Below are 9,230 nucleotides of genomic sequence, written 5' to 3'. Positions count from 1 at the left end.
TGATTAGCGACTATCTCAGTACAAAGCATTCCAGCCCGAAGCCTGCTAGAGGCAGCCCCCAAGACTGTTCCTTTGATGATAACAGTAATGTTTACTCCTTCCCAGTAAGGGAATCTCAGTTCCCAGAGCAGAAAAGGGAAAGAAGAGGGGGAAAAGGGAGAAAGTTGCTTAACCTGGCTGTGCTGATGTTAAGCTAGCCATGAGGCCTAATATTCCTCCCTTTTGTGTTTGGTTAAAAAAAAAAAAAGAAAAAGGATGTGACTTATTGTTATTAGGGACACCCCCAGACCGGGCATATAGATGAAGGTCCATCTTCTTTCTGTAACTTCTTATGCTGACAAAAGGGGAAACGAGGGGCTAATGATCTGGGAGATTTCCTTGTCACGGTCCTTGGGGCTGGAGGAGATGGTAACGGGTGTCTCCCATCATCAGAATTTCAGTTACCTGCTCATGAGTCATTGTGGAGGAACCAGGAGAATGGTTGTAGAAGTACAGGTCCTTCTGTAGAAGGGAGGAAGATTATTACAAAGGGAAATAGGATGGGGGCAAGCTGGGTAATAGCCATGAGCCCTTAGACCGTCTAGTTGGCAGAGTTTTTAGGTTTGTGGCGTTTTCCTCATTGAAAAAGAACATGGTAGGGACGATTAGTCTTCCACTTTCAGCCACTGGGTTATTTGAGTGGGTGAGAAGTCCCTGAAGTCTCCTTGTAGATAGCAGTCCCAGAGAAAAGACAGAAGTGTGTTCTCGAGGCTTGGATTTTGGGTGTGTTTGTAAGAAGAGATAGAATTAGATCACAGAAATCCCCCGCAGCTGACATGGACATCAGCCGGGGACAGCTCACGGTCGGGCGTATGCTGGCTGGAGGAGTCAGGCCTCTGTGGTTCTGGATTCTGACTCCTCCACAGGTTCCTCAGGTATCCTTGTCAGCCTGATAGAGGTGGGCGTGAGAAGCTGAAAATGATATTTCTCAGGATGTCCCGAGAGTTTTGAATTAAAGTCTGGTACCTTTTTTAACCTGGAAAAATGAACCTGATAATTTTGCCACGGTTGGGGTGGTGTTTAGTGATAGGAGGAGTAGTGGTATCCCAGACCTTGGGGTCAACTGTATCAGGGGATAAGGGGTTAGAGGGGAGAAGCAAGTCTGGGCAGCATAAGAGTAGAAGAGGTTCAGGTGGGTTCGAAGTAAAGTATATGAATGCCTGCAACTTGGTGAGGATGTCCCTTTCCAAAACAGGAGTAGGGCAATGTGGAATGGCCATAAACTGGTGTATGAGAGGTACTTCAAAAAGAATACAAGGAGGCTTCCAGTCAAGATGGCAGAATAGACAGTCCCCAGTGTCACTCTGTCCCACAAATCAACCAATTTACAACTATAAAAAAGCAACGACAGCTACGCTGGAGCTGCTAGAGCTCGGGGAAAGAGGAGGAGAGACCTACGAAGTGCAAGAAGGTGGGAGAAGCCACAATAAGAGAAAGAAAAAAACCCTCCAACCATTTCGAATCCCGGCCACTTCCAGGCTGGAGCTGCTGAGTGCACGGAGCAGGAACTCACAAAAAGCCGCAGCTGTGCCCTTCAGATGACGTTGCTTGGAGGCGGCAGGGGAGAAGATGGCCTTGGTGACCTCCAGGCCAGCAATACCCTTAATAGGGTTCCCATGGACCCACATAGGACCAAGGAGCCACAACAACTGAAGAAAAGAAACCACTCAGAGGTCAGTGAGTCATCACAAGGGACTGGTGCAGGGCCCATCCCATGGGAGGTGTTTGGAGCACAGGTGGTGTGGGAGAGGTGCCCACTGGGGGACACTGGGGCACACCAAGGACAGCTGATCTGCCCCCCAATCAGCATAGGACAAGAGAAGACTAGTCAGGAATACAGAATTGCATGGGATGCAGTTTGATGAAAAGACTCAGTCCCAGACCAGTGTTTCTACACAACCCAGGTACATCAAATTTCACTAGACCTGGAAGTACCTATAAAGCCAACCATTAAACCCTGAGCTGCACAAAAAGCCTTCCCCAGGGAATCAGCAACAAAGCAGCAATTTAGCTCAAACACAGAGCTCAAGTACTTGTCCCCACGGGAAGTTCCCCCACTTTAGAAGTAAGCAAAGGACAACAAATTAGTTCCAGCACAAAGTTTAAGTGGTGGGAACAGCATATAATCCAACACAGAACTGAAGGAAAAAACAAAGTACCCACAACTAGAGACAAAGTTTGATATTAACTAGAAAAGGTTTCATTTCACCAAAGAAAACCTATAACACCTAGAAGGACCAGAAGTCCCTGAGCTACCAAGCCAGAAAGGGGAGAGAGCCGGGGACCTCAGCCATGCCCCCCAACACCCACAACCAGTCCTGAGGGTGGGGGCCAAGGGCCTTAGTCACACCCTCCCAAACATGAGCAACTAGCCCAGCAATGACCACCCAGCTGCCGCAGGAAGTGCCCCAGGCTTTCCCAAGCTGGGGCAGTGTGGGCTGAGGGCCTCAACCATTTCCTCCTGACACCCACAGCCTGCCCAGTGACGACCACCCAGCTGCCACAGAAAGTGCCCCAGGCTCTCCCAAGCTGGAATGATGGGGGGCTGGGGGCCTCAGCCATGCCCCCTGACACACCCAACCAGCCCAGCGACAACTAACAAGCCACAGCAAGAAGGGACCTGGGTTCCCAAGCTGGGATGGTGGGAGCCAAGGGCTTTTGCCACACCCCCCCTGACATCTGTATCCAGCCCAGCAATGACCAAGCCACTGCTGGAAGCCTCCCCTGTGGGAATGTGGGGGGTGCCACAGGCCTCAATCCCACCCCTCCTCCTTCCTCCTTCTTCCGTCACATTTCTTTCCCCTTTCTCCCTCCCTCCTCCTCCCAACTGCTCTGCGACAACATCATAGAATGTAAAAAATAATATTAATAAAATAAAATTTAAAAAAAGGATACAAGGTAGAGGCGAGGTAACCTTTGGTTTGAATGAAATTTTTTCCCACCCATACAATAGAAATGGAGGAATCAAAAAATTGGCCTGAATATTCTGGAAGCACCGAATGTGTGTGGTCCCCATATCTAGTAAGAAAGAAATAAGCTTACCTGCTACCCTTACTGTTAGCAGGGATTCAGAGGTGGTGACAGGCATAGCAGCAGGGATTATAAGCCCTGGCCCCATCAGTCACAGTCTTCAGCAGCTTGTCCCAGCAGGTCAGATAGCTCCAAACTGGGCTCAATAGGGGTTTTTGGAGGGACTGGAGCAGGTCCAGAGACCCTTTAACTTCAGTCAACTCTCCAATGCCCCTTCTCACCACACAGTGGACAGGGCCCTGGTGGGGCCTTGGGTTTGGGCAGACACTTGCCTAGTGCCTTGGTTTACCGCACTTGAAGCAGTTACCTGGGGGAGCAATGGGAGGTTTACCCTGAGCCTTGCCTTGAGGTGGTTTCTGATTTTCCCAGATAGCAGTAGCCAGCAACTGGCATTTGATTTGGTCATGTTTTATTTTTTTTTTTATTTTTTTTTTAAAGATGACCAGTAAGGGGATCTTAACCCTTGACTTGTTGTTGTCAGTACCACGCTCTCCCAAGTGAGCCACGGGCCAACCCTATGTTTTAGTTTTTGAGTTTTAGATTCCTCCTCTCTGTTTCAGGGTCAGGGTTGGTATATTATATTATAGCCTTGGTGAGGCAAGACATAAAAAGTGCACAGCTTTCATTAGGTTCTTGAATAACCTCCTTGATTTTGTTATAATTGACTGCTTTTAAAGAAGTCTTTTTTGCGGAGAAAAAGGAACTCTCATACATTGTTGGTGGGACTGCAAAATGGTGCAGCCTCTATGGAAAATGGTATGGAGGTTCCTCACACTCTTCACAATAGCCAAGAGTTGGAACCAGCCCAAATGTCCATCATCGATGAGTGGATACGTAAAATGTGGTCTATCTACACAATGGAATATTACTCAGCTATAAAAACGAATGAAATACTGCCATTTGCAACAACATGGATGGACCTTGAGAGAATTATATTAAGTGAAACAAGTCAGGCACAGAAAGAGAAATACCACATGTTCTCACTTATTGGTGGGAGCTAAAAATAAATAAATAAATTCACCACTCTTCACAATAGCCAAGAGTTGGAACCAGCCCAAATGTCCATCATCGATGAGTGGATACGTAAAATGTGGTATATCTACAGTTGGAATACTAACAATGGAATATTACTCAGCTATAAAAACAAATGAAATACTGCCATTTGCAGCAACATGGATGGACCTTGAGAGAATTATATTAAGTGAAACAAGTCAGGCACAGAAAGAGAAATACCACATGTTCTCACTTATTGGTGGGAGCTAAAAATAAATAAATAAATTCACACACACACACACAAAAAAAAAAAAAACTGGGGGGGGGGGGAGAAGATATAACAACTACAATTTTTTGAAGTTGTTACGACAAGCAAACAGAAAGGACATTGTTGGGGGAGAGGAAGGAGAGGGTGGAGGGAGGGAGGTTTCGGTGATGGGCCATAATAATCAACCACATTGTATATCGACACAATAAAAATTTTTTTTAAAAAAAGAAGTCTTTTTTATTCCCTTCCATGAGATATGTGAGCATGTGACCTCTCTTGGAGATTTTAGTTGGTAGTTTCAGTTTGGGTCAGTATGTGGGATGACCGCAGGACCCAGAGCAGACTGAGTCGGGTCCTGAGTGTGCAGGATGTCTGTATGGATTTGGGCTGCAGTCCAGACGTGCTCCCACTCCTCTGGGTTTAAAGTGGAAGAGAAGATAACATAAATGTCATGTCAAGTGAGAATTTTCTTTTTTATGTATTGAGAAGGATTTGTGGTATATGATCCTAATTGCTTTTCTCTTTGAGCCATATCATTGAAGGAAAAGGGAACATGGACCCTAACAATGCCCTCAGTTTCCACCACCTCCCAAAGGGGAAGAATAAGGGAAGAGAAGTGGGGGGTTGTTTTGATGTTTGGGGGTTTTAGGTGAAAGGGAAGGTGGCAGTCTATGAGAGCCAGTTAAGGCAGGAGAAGGTATTGGGGAAAGCGGGGAGGGGCGGTGGCTGGGGCAGGCAACGCAGGGCAATTTGGTCATATCTGAAAACATAACATTCCATTCAAAGCCTTGGTAAAATAAGTGTTTCCAATTGTGTCCTGTTACAAGAAGAACAGATCCTTATTGAGCTCATGTAAATAACTATATTGTCATAAAAATCATAAGGATGTTCACAAACAGTTTTTAAATTTTGGAGCAAATAGGGAGAAAGCAAATGTTTCCATCTTTGGTCATAAAAGTATATTTTACCCAATTGCTGTAAGTTATAGGTAGCTTAAGGAAGTTTTCCTTAAATCCGGGAAACAAAACATTTAAGAATTAACAGCAAAAGTTACAAAACATTACCCTTACCAGTTATTTAACTTCATGTGATTAATTTTTTGTTTTGCTTGATCGCTTCCCAGGTTGCAAGAGAAAATCCTTCACTGGAGTCCCTATTCCGGGGGTGAGCAGGAGAGAGAGAGAGAGAACCTCACGAGGTTTGTGACCGGAGTGGCTGGAAGTCAAACTACCTGGCCCCACCATTGGGCACCAATAATTTCCACTTAAAAGTCTGAGAAAATTATGGCATGTTATCAAATGACTAGTAGAGAAGAGATCGAATGTCCTCAATACAAAGAAATGATTATGTTTTGTAATGATAATTATGCTAACTACCCTGATTTGATCATCACACATGGTACATAGTTATTGATATTTAACTCTACTCCACAAATATGCATAATCAATTATGTTTCAGTAAAAATAAAATAAAATAAAAAATAAAAGTGTGAGATTTCAAAGGCACCTTGGCACTAAGGCACTAAGCTGCTTACTTCCCCTTTTCAACCCACTCCTCCTGCAGTCTACCCCACCTCAAATGGCAAATCCAATCTTCTAGCTGCTCAAGCCAAAGACCTTAAAATCATCTTTGATTCTTGTATTTCTAGGGCCACATTAGCCTCATCATCACCATGTATGAATTAGAAAGGGCACCCCTTCGGTGCTGGGACAGTACCGTGTCACAGGACAGAGCTCTTGCTTAGAAGAACAAGGTAATCCCCTTGGGCCTTGGACTCAGTACACACCAGGGTCTCTGCAAGTGAAACATGTTCTGCATTTCAGCACCACCCACACCCCACCCGGGGCGGCCAGTGCCTTTGTGCCCAACCACACACATCTTGGCATACATCTCCCTGTGGCAGCATCCCAGGCATTTTCAGTTCAAAGACAATTGTACTTCCTGCTTTTTGGCACTTGCTTCCTGCCCATTTTCCAAGTCTGGTCCTACTTCCTCCTGGCAGTTCCTGATGGCCTTCCAATAAACTCTTTTGCTGTTTAAGAACACCAGGTACTCAGACTGGTACTATCTAGAAACATGGACAAATCCCTCTAACCCTTAAAATTAGAAAAATCCATTTCTCCACCCTCCCCTGGAAGTGCTCTGGAGAAGACCACCAGAAGACGACCAATGATCCCCCGGTCACCAAATCCAGAGGCCGCCCAGGACAGTTTTGCTCTATCTGACACTGACCTGGCCTCTTCTTCATGCCTTCCCATCCCCACCCCCAGGGCTCTGTCCGGGTCTTCCTTTGCAGATCTCTCCTCTTCCACTGTCTATCCTGTAGATTTTGCCAGTCCTCAGGGCTCCAATCTCACCCTTCTGCCCTGCTCACCCCACACACTCACCAGGGCATCACCCATATTCATGGCATGTCCCCCCACTTTTACCTCAAGGGCTCCCAGATCTTGCCCTCTGCTGAACTATAGACTACTGTGCTGGAAGCCTCCACCTGCAAGTCCAAGGGCACCTAAACCCAGCACGTCCACATGGAGCTGGTCACCTTTCCACTCACAGCCGCTTCTCTTCCTGCCTCCCCTACTCAGCTTGATGGCCTCAGCCTGCACCCCCAATCACCTAAGCTAGAAACTCGGGAGGCCAGCCAGTTAGCTCACTTGGGAGAATGTGGTGCTGACAACACCAAGGTCAAGGGTTCAGATCCCCAAACAGGCCAGATGCCAAAAAAAAAAAAAAAAGAAACTCAGGAATCACCACATAGTTCCCTTCTCCCCTCACATCCAAGTCCACCTAGGGGGTCACAAAATGCTGGAGTTTCTTCTCTTGAAATATCTCTCCAAGCCACCCCCTCCTCTGCAACTCCATAGTTTCTGCCTCCCTTCATTTCTTTTTTTTTTTTTTTTTGTCCTTTTTGAGACCGGCCGCACTGTGCTCAGCCAGTGAGCACACCGGCCATCCCCTATATAGGATCCAAACCCGTGGCGGAAGCACCACTGCACTCCCAGCGCTGCACTCTCCCGAGTGTGCCACGGGCTCGGCCCATGCCTCCCTTCACTTCTGAATCTTTTTTTTTTTATTTTATTTTATTTTTTCCTTTTTGTCTTTTTTCGTGACCAGCAACGGATCGCAACCCTCAGTGTCGCGCCCGCACCGGACCGGGACCAGCAACAGGATGGCAACCCTCGGTGTCGCGCCCGCACCTTGCTCAGCCAGTGAGTGGCCGGTCTGTATGTGGGATCCGAACCCTCGGCGGGAGCGCCGCCGCACTTCCCAAGCGGCGCACTGTAGCAGTGCGCCACCGGGCCGGCCCAAAATCTTTTTTTTTTTTTTCCTTTTTGTCTTTTTTACTGACCGGTAACGGGATCGCAACCCTCGGTGTTCTGCCCGCACCACGCTCAGCCAGTGAGCAGGAACTGGTCTCCACATGGGATCCGAACCCTCGGCGGGAGTGCCGCCGCGCTCCCGAGTGGCGCACTCTCCAGTGCGCCACCGGGCCAGCCCCTTCACTTCTGAATCTTACTGGGCTTTTTTCAACAACCCCCAAATGGCTCCTTGCCCAGTCTCAGCCACCTGCAACTTTCTCCACAAGAGCAGGGCCAGAGTGAGCTTTCTGGCTCAAACCTGACCAATGGTGACCATGTCACTCCCTGCCAAGTGGTTTCCCCATTGTGAGAAATGCCCTCAGCCATCCAATGCCAAAGAATAGACATGAAGACACAAGGTACAGCGAAGTGAGACTTTAGTTACGGCCTTGCAAGTCCAAGTGTCTGTGAATGGGACAGGCACACAGAAAAGGGCTGTAGCAAGCAATTTATTCCCTAGTACACAAGTCCCTCCCCCACTTCCTCATTGGCTGAGTACTACAGGATGCACAATCTTCCTGGACACCTAAAATTTATTAGCCCCTTGCAAGGAATTCCTTTCTCTTAGGGGCTCAAGATGAGCCTGTGAAAAAGGCCTGCTTAGGCCCTGTGAAAGGAGAAACACCAGGGAATGAAGAAAACAATGGGGGCTAGTAACTAATTACCATCTCAAGGAGAGCTCTATCTGTTCAGAGACCTTCCAGGAATGGGCTGGACCAGTCAGACAACTTTTGGGCTGGGCTTGAATCAGTTAAAACACCCTCGGATAAGTCATTTTTGTTTTGTTTGTTTGTTTGTTTGTTTGTTTTTGTCCTTTTTGAGACCGGCCACCCCGCACCCCGCGCTCAGCCAGTGAGTGCACCAGCCATCCCTATATAGGATCCGAACCGCGGCGGGAGCGCTGCTGTGCTCCCAGCGCCACACTCTCCCGAGTGCACCACGGGCTCGGCCCCAGGATAAGTCATTTTTGAAAATGAATCACTTAAGGGCTGGCCTGTGGCTCACTCAGGAGAGTGCAGTGCTGATAACACCAAGGCCATGGGTTCAGATCCCATATAGGGATGGCCAGTTGGCTCACTGGGTGAGCGTGGTGCTGACAACACCAGGTGAAGGGTTAAGATCCCCTTACCGGTCATCTTTAAAAAAAAAAAAGGGCCGAGCCCGTGGCACACTTGGGAGAGTGTGGCACTGGGAGCGCAGCAGTGCTCCCACCGCGGGTTTGGATCCTATATGGGGATGGCCGGTGCGCTCACTGGCTGAGCACGGTGCGGCCGGTCTCAAAAAAGGACAAAAAAAAAAAAAGATTCTGACTCAGTGGATGTTGGATGGAAGAAATTTTTCTAGAGGATACTGCATAGCCAGGTTGGATCTACATACCGGGTAAAGTGTAGAAGCTTGAGCGTGGCTGTTAAAGCCGTTTGTGCTTCAGTCTCTCGTTGGCTCTCACCACTCTTCCAAAGTTCCCAAAACCATGCTTTATGTCCTATTTACAGTTCCTCACACTCACCATACTGTCTCAACTGAGTGACAGTACATAATGT

General features: G+C 47.6%; 1 pseudogene across 1 annotated transcript in view; it reads left to right on the top strand.

Moving 5' to 3' along the window:
• Positions 1-815: 815 nt before the first annotated feature.
• The window catches only part of LOC103591110, a 15,684-nt pseudogene continuing 7,269 nt past the window's right edge, over positions 816-9,230 (top strand). Inside the window, exon 1 of the transcript XR_550538.1 lies at positions 816-914. The product of XR_550538.1 is annotated as a fibrinogen gamma chain pseudogene (transcript). The remainder of the gene's footprint in view (positions 915-9,230) is intronic.

Source organism: Galeopterus variegatus, unplaced genomic scaffold, assembly GCF_000696425.1.
Source record: "Galeopterus variegatus unplaced genomic scaffold, G_variegatus-3.0.2 Scaffold926, whole genome shotgun sequence".
Lineage (NCBI taxonomy): Eukaryota > Metazoa > Chordata > Mammalia > Dermoptera > Cynocephalidae > Galeopterus > Galeopterus variegatus.
Note: the sequence above shows the minus strand (reverse complement) of the source record. Positions and strands in the feature narration are given on the sequence as shown.